This window comes from Pleuronectes platessa, chromosome 3 (genome assembly GCF_947347685.1).
Source record: "Pleuronectes platessa chromosome 3, fPlePla1.1, whole genome shotgun sequence".
NCBI classification, from domain to species: domain Eukaryota; kingdom Metazoa; phylum Chordata; class Actinopteri; order Pleuronectiformes; family Pleuronectidae; genus Pleuronectes; species Pleuronectes platessa.
The window spans coordinates 2,595,925-2,607,273 of record NC_070628.1 but is presented as its reverse complement, the minus strand read 5'-3'; the positions used below and the strand labels follow the sequence as shown (position 1 = coordinate 2,607,273).

Below are 11,349 nucleotides of genomic sequence, written 5' to 3'. Positions count from 1 at the left end.
TTATTCCTGGCAAACATCAGGTTGCAACCTTACTCATCAAGCATCACCACGAACAAATTTATCACCAAGGCCGTCTGTCTACAGAAGGGGCTGTCCGTACAGCTGGCTTTTGGATAGTTGGTGGCAAAAGAAAAGTGAGCAACATCATCCACCAGTGTATAACCTGCAGAAGGCTTAGAGCCCCACTTACAATTCAAAAGAAGGCCAGTCTTCCAGCGGATCGTCTCTCGACAGAACCTCCCTTTACGAATGTCGGGCTTGATGTGTTCGGCCCTTGGAGTGTTTCTTCACGTAGAACAAGAGGGGGCCATTCACACAGCAAACGATGGGCCGAATCTTCACGTGTATGACCATACGAGCGGTTCATATTAAAGTCATAGAATCCCTTGACACATCCAGCTTCATCAACGCGCTAAGGCGCTTTCTTGCTGTGCGCGGTCCTGTCAAACACATCCGCTCAGACCGTGGCACCAACTTGTTGGTGCCTGCAAGGAGTTGAAGATACCCTCAAACATTGACAACACATCTGTGAAGACTTACCTTTCAGGCCAAGGTTGCTCTTGGACCTTTAACCCTCCGCACGCCTCTCATTTTGGCGGTACATGGGAAAGAATGATTGGTCTTGCAAGGAGAATTTTGGACTCCATGTTCCTTCAGCTGAAGGACAAACTTACCCATGAGGTGCTGGTGACTTTTATGGCAGAAGTGACAGCCATTATAAATGGCAGGCCTCTTGTTCCTGTGACAACTGACTCTGAGGACTCATTTATACTCGCTCCAGCTGCTCTTCTCACTCAAAAAGTGAATGTCCTTTCTGCTCCTACTGGAGAGTTTGGAGTTTCAGACCTCTACAAGCGCCAGTGGCGACAGGTCCAGCACCTGTCCAACACCTTTTGGGACAGATGGCGAAAGCAATTCCTCCCAACACTACAGGCACACAAGAAGTGGCAGTCCACTCATCCGAACATCAACCCAGGAAGTGTTGTTCTCCTCAAGGATAGCCAAGTACCAAGAAATGAATGGCCTCTTGGACTGATAACACAGACCTTCCCAGCGAAGACGGGAAGGTGCGGAAGGTCGAGATTAAGGTCACACGAACAGGAGTGACTAAACTCTTTCTTAGGCCTGTTTCTGAGAAACAAGCCTAAGAAAGTGTTTTGTTACAATGGTTAAATCATAATGTTATACGTTTTATTTTGAAACATACGTTTTATTTTGAAACAGGAAATTTCCTTTAACGTGTCAGGTGACATGATCAGGAAGTGAAGGAAGAGCATGGCTCAGAGCCGCTGTTTTCAGTAGTTTTCCAATCCAGTTGAGTCTGTCTGCATCTTTTGACAGCAATGTTTAGTTTGGGAAGTTTTATGCACAAAGTCCATCGAGTCATTATAGTTAATGACTACTCCGCTATGACAGAATAAATAGTCGATGATATGTTAAAATACAGTGGTTTACAGGAACATAAGTAGGTAAATCAGCAGTAAATTCATAAAAAGTAGCGGTTAAACAAAGCAATTAATTTCATTGAAGAATCAGTATATTTACATTGTGTGTATGTGTAAGGTTAAAGAGAAAGCATTTTGTTTGTATTCATTATGCCTTTTGTGTGTTTTAGTTTTACTCTTTCTTACGTCACTAAACCTTTGGACAACGGACAACTGTCTTCAGAGTCATGATGTCAAGAAGGAGTTTGTCTAACTGCCGAGGTGTATCACAGCACATACACTGAGGGCAGCATAGATTGATATACAATCTTTTATCTGTTCTTATATCAGTTACAACTAATTTTTTTTGTGATCAAATATTTTTTTATTGATTAACTGAAATGTGACAGAATTTAACACATTTAGCATAACACAACAGATAATAACAACAAAGACATAACATACAACAAAGTGTTAAGATTCAGCAGCACATATTACCGCAATATCTATCATAAGCACAATATTACACAAAATCTAAGACCTTCAACATTTACTGGTCTCATCAGCCGCTGAATTCAAAACATCAAAAGAAGAACAGACACAAAATAAAATAAAATAAAATAAAACACAAAAGGTGCCACCCCCCACCCCCCCAGTTATATTCATGCAAAATAGTAAACAGAGGAATCCTGCAACCACATGCACATACAGAAAACATTAAGAATTGCACAGGTTCAGGACATGATCATTGTAATAAATCTTTCAATGAGTTGGCCACAGCTCGCCAATCATTCAGTGTAGATTCCTTCGCACCATTTATTCTGGCAGTTGACATCTCCAGATACACAACATCCAAAAAACTCAACATCCAGTGTCTAATGACAAGAGAGTGGGGAGGCTTCCACCGCAGTGCGACCAGCTTCTTAGCGGCTGTAATACCAGCAAGCACAACCCGCCTCACAGCCCTCGATAGACCAAGTCCAGATAAGTCAGTCAGTAGCAGGACAGGTATAGTAGCTGGAACAGCTACAGAGGTCAGATCTGATAGTTTAGAGGCCACCCTAATCCAAAACTGTTCGACCGGTGGACACTCCCACACCATATGAATGAACGTACCAGGGGAATTTAAATTGCAGAGGCTGCAAGACGGATCATTTATCAGTTTCATAGCATGCAGTCTACGTGGTGTGAGATAAGTTCTATGGACATAATTGAAATGAATTTGTTGGTGGTCCGGGTTGCGGGAAGCCTCCCTGATATTCGTCCACACCTGTTCCCAGTCAAAATCTGGATCTAGATCAGGGTGATCACTCCTCCATAGCCTATCCAGCACTAGGTCAGAATAAGAAGATTCCAGGAAAAATGAGTATAATTCTGAAACCAAGCCCCTATTATCTGTCCGTGCAGTAACCAATCCATAAAGAGGATGAACAGGTAAAGCCTGCTGTAGCGAAATGCTGTGTGCACTAAGAGCATGTCGAAGTTGTAAATAAAAGAAAAAAGAAAAGGCCGGTAAGGCAAAATTGACTCGCAGGTCCTGAAAATAACCTAAACCTGAACCACTAAAAATATCACCCAAATAGCGGATATTACTGTTACTCCAAGGAGATGCCACGATTGGTCTACTCCCAATCATAAGCCTCTCGTTGTGGAACACTGGAGAGAATGTGTGCCATTTACAGGATATCTTAGAAAGGGATTCAACTGTGCGCCAGGTTTGTATAAGGAAGGAAACTATCGGGCCAAAACGCCGCTTGCATTGAGAGTTAGACATGTTGGAGAAAAGGACCCCTTGCAATGTCATTGGACGAACAATATCTTCCTCCAATCCCCGCCAAGATACAGATATATCAGCATTAACCCACACAAAAAGAGGTCTAAGCACAAAAGAGTAAAAATATAACCTAAAATTGGGAACTGCCAATCCCCCATCTGCCCTGTGTCTCTGCAAGGTTGCCATTTTTAACCGAGGACGCTTTCTATTCCAAATGAATTTTGAGATACTAGACTGAATTTCCTTCCAATAATTGACAGGGGGCGCAAGGGGAATCATAGAGGACACAAAATTGATTCTAGGTAAAACATTCATCTTCACAATAGAGATACGGGCTCGAAGAGAGTTGGGAAGGCTGGTCCATCTATCTAAATCGGATTTCACTTTATTCCAGATTTCTAAGTAGTTGTGGGAAACAATGCGGTTAAGGGAGGGGAAGATTTGGACTCCAAGATATCTAAACTGTTGTACAACAGGAATATTAGGTGGGAACTGTAGTTTCTTAGCTGCATCATTAAGTGGTAACAAAGAAGACTTATCCCAATTAATTTTGAAGCCGGATATATCACCAAACTCACTACATATGGAGAGCAGACTGGGAAGCGACTGAAGCGGATTTTCCATAAACACCACCAAATCATCTGCGTACAACGCCAGATGGTGAGAGGTACGGCCAACTGAAATGGGCTGCATGTCGGCAGAGTGGCGAATAAATTGGGCCAAGGGTTCTAAGGAGAGTGCGAACAGCGCCGGGCTCAAGGGGCAACCTTGCCGGGAGGACCTAGAGACAGGGAACAAAGCAGATGACAATTGACCAGTAAGAACCTGAGCAGAAGGCTCAGAGTACAGAACCTTGACCATATGTACAAAGTTCTTACCAAACCTCATTTTCTCCAATACAGACCACAAAAAGGACCATTCAAGCCTGTCAAAGGCTTTCATAGCGTCCAACGAAAGAACTGCAGCCGGAGCGTCCTTACCCGCTGCGGCATCCACTATATGCAGAAGGCGTCTAACATTATCGGCAGCTGATCTAGACTTGATAAAACCTGTCTGATCGCAATGAACTAATGTAGGCATGTGATCTTGAATACGTCTGGCAAGCATTTTTGCATATATCTTAAGGTCCGCGTTTAACAAACTCAGAGGCCTATAGCTAGAACACTCAACGGGATCCTTGTCCTTCTTCAGTAAGAGAGAGATTAGTGCAATGTTAACATCTCTGGAAAAACCTCCTTTGTCCAACGACGTCCTTACCATATCCAACATTAGCGGGCCAAGTTTATCCCAAAACGTAACATAAAACTCAGGAGGTATCCCATCAAAGCCCGGAGATTTATTCCTTTGCATGGCCAACGCTGCCCCCTTCAGTTCATCCAATGAGATTGGAGCATCTAGATTTACAGCATCACCTTCCGAAAGCCTTGGTAGGTCCACCTGGTCAAGGAAGTTACTGCATTTAACACTGTCAGGTTGAACCTCTGATCGATACAAGTCAGAATAAAAGGTTCTGAAGGTTTCATTGATTAATTTAGGATCAGTTGTGACGTTACCCACATTAGATCTGATGGATGGGACATCCGCAAAGGATTCACTGGTTCTGATTCTAGACGCCAAAAGATGACTTGGTCTCGAACCATGAAAATAATAACGCTGTCTAGTCCTGTGTATTAAGAACTCCGACTGTTGTTTCAGAATGTTGTTTATTTCCTTCTTAACAATGTCCCGCTGCGTCTCTACCGGTCTGGAGTAATTTGTTTGCAATAACGAATCCAACCTAACGAAGTCTGCCTCTAAATGTTGTAATGTAGCAGCCCTAGCCTTGCGCATGTTTGATGAAAATAGTGTGGTATTATCCCTAATAAACCCTTTAACGGTGTTCCAAAGAACTCTTGGATCTCCTACCGAGCCCACATTAATGTCCAGAAAGTCTCGTAATTGAGCATTAAACTGTAATTTGTAAGCCTCATTCTCCAATAATGTAGAGTTAAAGCGCCATCTAATCGCTTTTTTAGATAGACAACCAATTAACACATGACCCAAAACCCCATTATGATCCGAGAGAGCTATAGGAAGAAGAGTGGCATTATTCACATTCTGAAACAACCGTGCTGAGGAGAAAAGGAAATCTATCCTCGAGGAGGTCTTATGCCTGGCTGAGAAGAAGCTGTAATCTGTCAAAGAAGGATTAAAAGTGCGCCAGACATCCACCAAACCTAAACTCTTCGCCCAGGCCTGTAAGGCTATAGTCGCCAACTCTTGGTCCTTAGTAGCAGTCGCACTAGACCGTTCAGATGCCCTCCAAACTGCATTCATATCAGCACCAACAATAAATGAATATTCATCTAGTTGTAGCATCTCTAGCGTAAGCATGCTGTAAAATTCCCTGTCAAATTTGTTGGGGGCATAGGCTGAGATAATAGCTATCTTTCTCCCATACATTTCTGTTTTGGCAATTATGATCCTCCCACTATCATCTGCCCACACATCTAAAACCTTAATTTTCAAATTACGTTTGCAAACAATGGCCACTCCTTTGCTTTTCGATTCTGCTGAGGAGGAAGCTATGGTGTGATAAAATCTATTGGCCATGCGAACTGAGTCCTTCTTTAACAAATGTGTTTCTTGAAGCAAAGCTATGTCTATCTTCCTTCGTTTCAGCAGAGTCAAAACACTAGTTCGTTTGTGGGGTATATTCAAACCGTCACAATTCCACACCAGGATTGATAATTCACCCATTAGATTGCTTTGTATTCAACGATCTAGGCAAAGTGAAAATTAGTCGGCAAAAAAAAAAATGATGTCATCCTAACCTGTAGCAGTTCATGTGCATGTTCCCCGAAACAGAAAAAAGGCATATTCCTCTCAAAACACCCAAAAGCCCCAAGGCACCTTACCCCCAATAACAAAACAAATACACTCAAAAACATAACCAAACAAGACAGTGAGAAAAAAGACAAACACTTTAGCATTGATCCGCGATTGGTATGAACATAGAGCCGCGAAAATGCAGGACTCAACCCAATACTCAATTAACACCATGAACCGTTGAGTAGGATATATATTCTAATAAACAAAATCATTAACAGCATTTATCTACCAGTCCAGCCTCCAGATGTTGGCGCATCAAAATAAACAGTCCGAGAAAAGTTCCACTCGTGGCAACATCCATAACGGAGAACAAAAAGTGCAATCCAGGCAGTGGGCTGTCAAGCTGTCCGAAAATATTGAACAAATATGAATAAAATAAAAAATAAAAATAAAATAAAGCTGTCCAGTGGGTCGTATTGAGACTACAAATGCAAGAAACCCGTCCGTATAAAATTAACCATGAACCGGGCAGCGTAGTAGGCTAGCCTACGTCAAGCACGTCTATAGTCTACATAGGACAGTCCCATGACCTTCTTTAGTTAAAGAAACAGCCCCGATTAGCCCGTCTACCATGGCTAATAAGAAAAAGAAAAAAGGGAAGCATTGTGGGACGAGGCATCAGTGAAAACGCACATGGTGTGCGTAGCCGTAGGCTGGCCACGGGCAAAGTTACCAGCAAAGTCTATGTCACTCACCACCACCAACCTCCACTCCTTGCGATCCCCTCAGCAGCGACGTGATAAAATCCTCTGCAGCCCTGGGAGACCGGCAAGCCTCCCAAACACCAGATTTCGACTTGATCCTGAGGGTGGCTGGGTAGATCAGGAAAAACTCAATGCCCTTGGCTCTTGCTTGATCCATGACTGTAGAAAAGGCCAGGCGACGCTTCACTGTGTGGGCGCTGTAATCCGGGGAAAAGCGCAGTTTCCGACCCTGGATGACAGGAGGCGTTTTCCTTGCAGCAGCGAGGATCTCTTGTCTGACGGTGTATCGCAGGCAGTTGAATATCAAAGTGCGGCCTGTCCTGTTGTTAGCCCCGGCACCTGCGTTGTAGATACGATGCGCTCGCATTATTTCCCCCTGCAGGTTAACCAGAGAGGGGAACCACTTGGGCAGGTTTTGGATGAGAAACTGGATGGCATTGGAGCCCTCTGCCCCCTCTGGCAGTCCGTTAATCCTTACGTTGCAGCGTCTGCCTCGGTCTTCCATGTCAGCCAATTTAGCGCGCATCGCCTCCAGCTCGGACTCGTACTCAGTTAGCTTGCTAGAGTTAGCTCCCAAGTCAGCTTGCACTGCGCTAACATCCATTCTGACTTTGCTGATCTCCTCCTTTTGCGATGTAAAGTCCGCCCGAATACCAGACACCTCATCTTGAAGCTTAACAAGCCGTGCATCAAAACCAGCAAGACGGCCGTCCATGCTAGCTACACGTGAATCTACTTTCCCCAGCACACTGTCCACGTTAGCCAGCTTCGATAGCATAGCGTCCATTTTAGCTTCCAACTCAGCCATCACACCTGTTCCAGATCTTAAAATTACCATCAGACAGAGCCTTTCTCACATCAAAATGTTGTTTCCCCTTGACCAAAGAATAATATAACTTGCTGTCCCTAAAAAAAATAAAAAAACCCACTCAAACGGTGTTCTCAAACAAAATTGTAAACGATGGGCTGGAGAGCTGAAGTCTACGCAGCCATATTGCGCAACAGCCAAACCGGAACCCCAGTTACAACTAATTATAATTTATAATATGTAGAGGCAAACTTATTGTTATTTGTTACATTTTGACAGTAACATACATTACGGTTAGCGTTAGCCTAACCTGAGGCTAACTCTACATGTGGTTGAGTCTGGGAAATATTTTCACTTGTGGGAGAAGAAGAACAACTTTCTTACCTTTAACTTTCGTGGCTTCTAAAGTGAGAAGTGAGAGAATTTGTAATCTGGGTTAACCAACCCATCAAGAAAGAAAACAAACCTTTACAAACACTGCACATGTCTATATGTTTTATTTCTCCTGGTTCCGTGATAATGTAAAATCCACATATAAACAACAGATTCACGTTGTGTTTCTTCAGTGTTTGGTGACTGTGCTGTACACTGCAGATGAATCGTCCCCCTCTTCTTCACGTCTTGTTCTGTGAAGGCAGAATAAACCACTCACACCCACAGTTTTTAACCTCAATAAGTGTAGTGATGAAAATGTTCCCGTGTGGAGCTGCTCACCCTGTTGCACTGTCAAATCGAACAGCACTGTATTCAGCCTCCTCCTCCTCTTCCTCAGTTTCTCTCTGGGGTTGAACTCTACCTATGTTGGCGTAGAGGTCATCTGCCCGGTTCTGGGTGAAGCAGACGCTGGCGTAGTGGACCTCATGGTGCTGCTCTGCTGGTCGTGTGTGTGCCGCAGCTGGAATCTGGTCGTACAGTAAAATACGAGCTGGGATCAGGAATCTGTGTCTTACTCTTTAACTCTGTTGGGAACTGAGAGTTTCTCTTTGTTGTGGGCCTGATCCTACTCTGCTGAATCAAACTGTGATGGCAGCAGTGATCTGGGAGCTTTCTGTTTTTCCCTGCTGGTCACCAGCACATCTTCTTCACAGATGAACCCAGTGTCACCACCATGAAACATTCACTCCACACTTTACTCCCTAACTAGATTTACTGACCTTCAGTTGTGCACCTCCTCCAACCAGTTTAATCTTTTTGTTAGAGTAAAGGAATATGACCTCCCAAGACCTTCATGGTCTGACCCTTCTCATCAAATCACAATGATGCAGAACTCCACCGGTTACAGTTTTTCACAATTGTTAAGACGTTTTTCAAAACAATAACGGCTTTCTCAAAACTGCACACAGACAACTGAAAACCTCACACACAAAATGCTAAACCTGACACTCCCTTTGCAAGATGACTCTCTGCCATCAAATCTCTTACCTGTTCACAAAATGGAACTCGTGATTTCATTTGGTACACACAGCCATATTTTCAAATGACACACACATACCATTCATTGGGAACACACAACTAAGCATTTGCTTGTACACTACCAGGCATTTACAGCACACTGAAGTGAAAAATTGAAAACACAATCATCAAAATGGAACACACCATATGAATGACAGTGACTCTGGAGAATGAGCCATTTCTCTTTTTGTAAAATGTCTCAATGTAGGCTTACTTTTTTCATAGTCAAACATAAAACAGCACAAATAAGCAGCATAAAAAGGTTTATTTCGGTACACACAGAGAACAGTACAGAACTGTAAACCGGCCTACTCAACCCCCCCCCCCCCCCCCCCTTCACAAAAATTACAGTTTTTCAAAACAATAACGGCTTTCTCAAAACTGCACACAGACAACTAAAAACCTCACACACACAATGCTGACAGGCCTCGACACTCACGTCGCCACAGGCCTCCTCCATGGCCTGGAGCAGTGGGACCCGGTCCTGTGGGTTCCGTTCATACCTTCCACCTCCAAGCTGAAAATAATTCCTCAATGGGATTCAGGAAAGGAGAATAAGGTGGAAGGTATAGAATGGGAAAATGTGGGTGGTCCTGGAACCACTCCCGCACTTGAAAGCTCACATTGTCCCGGATGACAACGTGATTGATCCACTGTGGGTCATCTGTCTGGTCAGGTGGTACCAGCAGGTCATGCAGGCCATCCAGGAAGACGAGGAGACGGGCAGCGTTATAGGCCCCTAGGTGGGCATGACGGTGCAACATCCCATGGTGATTCATTGCAGCACACAGTGTGATGTTCCCACCACGCTGGCCAATGAGGTTTCTGCCCCGTCACCTCCTCTTCACCAGGTTGAATTCCACCTCATCAATAAAGATGTACTGGTACAACACATGAGCTGTGTCATGCTCCTGGATCAGCATGAGAATGCAAGTTACAGTATGGACACAGAGAGGTCAACACAGTGGGCTACAGTGAGACACTGTAGAAAAGGAACAATATTGGATTACAGGTACAATACATGCATGTGTCAGTGCTGAATGTTGGTACTTACAAGCACAAACTCTCACTGTAACTCCTTGATGGCTGTGTTCCGTTCAAATGGGACCCTGAACACTTGTTTCATCACATGGCATTCCTATGAAGAATACAGTCCAATGACGGTCTGGACGTTTCTAAATGTAGCATGGTCAGCCAGGATCCTAGTTTTTATTTGTCTGAGTGTGATAGAGTTGTTCTCACGAACCATATCTACAGTTTCAGTCTCCTGTTCGACTGTGTAAATGCTGTGAAATTGCTCAACAGACCTGAATGTTTAGAGATTTGAGTATTTGTGTGTTGTAGGTTGATGCTTGGAGATTTTACTTGAGAAGTGTGTGCAACAACTGAACATTGTGTGTAGTGTTTTGACAACAAGGTGATGTGTAATTGACATCAGAGTGTAAACAAGGAAAGTCAGAGTCTAATGCAGATAAGGGAATGTGAAGTAGTGCCAAATTGGGTCGAGCGATTGGTACAGATAGTGAAGGTTGTGCAAATTGGCCGCTTTTTGTGTGTTAACAACTGAGAAAAACTGTAATGAGGCAGCCTTGAAGAGTGGAGATCAAGTGCTTTGAAATGAAACTACTCATTTACCTGCGCTCTGTCTTCTGGTCTCTCACCGTACTCACGCTGTTGTGTGAAGGACTTGTTTCTTCAAGATGGGAGGAAAGAAATAAACAGTTGATGAACTAGAAAACTAGAGAGAGAGAGAGAGAGAGAGAGAGAGAGAGAGAGAGAGAGAGAGGGGTGAGGAGTGTGTGTGTGTGTGTGGGGGGGGGGGTTGTGGGGTTGTGTGTGTATTTACCAGAGCTTGGTTTGTGTTTGTGGTAGTTTGTATTCTTGTTCTATGCAATAAGTTTCTGTCCTCTGACCATGTCTGTGCTTTTATTTTGAAAATCCATCCTCTCTTCGATGAGAGATAGAAATAGATCAGTTGAGACCTTGGCTTCCTTCCTCTTGACATCATTAACATGCATGAACGGACCAACACCAGTAAATCCCCTCGTTATTCAGAAATGATGCCTGAACTTATTCAAATATATTTCATGCAAAAAACAGTGAGAGTAGTTTTGCAGCCTGACAGTGAATCAATCACTTTCTTTACTTTCTTGATACTGGACTTAAAAAATCTTGTTGAATTATTATTTCTTTCAACTTCATGTTAGAAGTAAGTTTCTGTTTATTTACAGCTCCAGTCCATATGAAGACTGGGTCATAAAAATAGATCATAATTGTGCAAACTTACATTACTTTACCTGTTCCGATAATACTGAT

The 11,349-nt window shown here is 43.4% G+C and overlaps 1 long non-coding RNA gene across 1 annotated transcript; it reads right to left on the bottom strand.

Moving 5' to 3' along the window:
• Positions 1 to 8,062: 8,062 nt before the first annotated feature.
• LOC128436959 (uncharacterized) lies at positions 8,063 to 10,731 on the bottom strand. Its single transcript, XR_008338136.1, has 3 exons — positions 10,669 to 10,731; positions 8,296 to 8,483; positions 8,063 to 8,207 (listed from the first exon to the last, which is right to left on the bottom strand). It is a non-coding gene; the product is annotated as an uncharacterized LOC128436959 (long non-coding RNA).
• Positions 10,732 to 11,349: the final 618 nt, after the last annotated feature.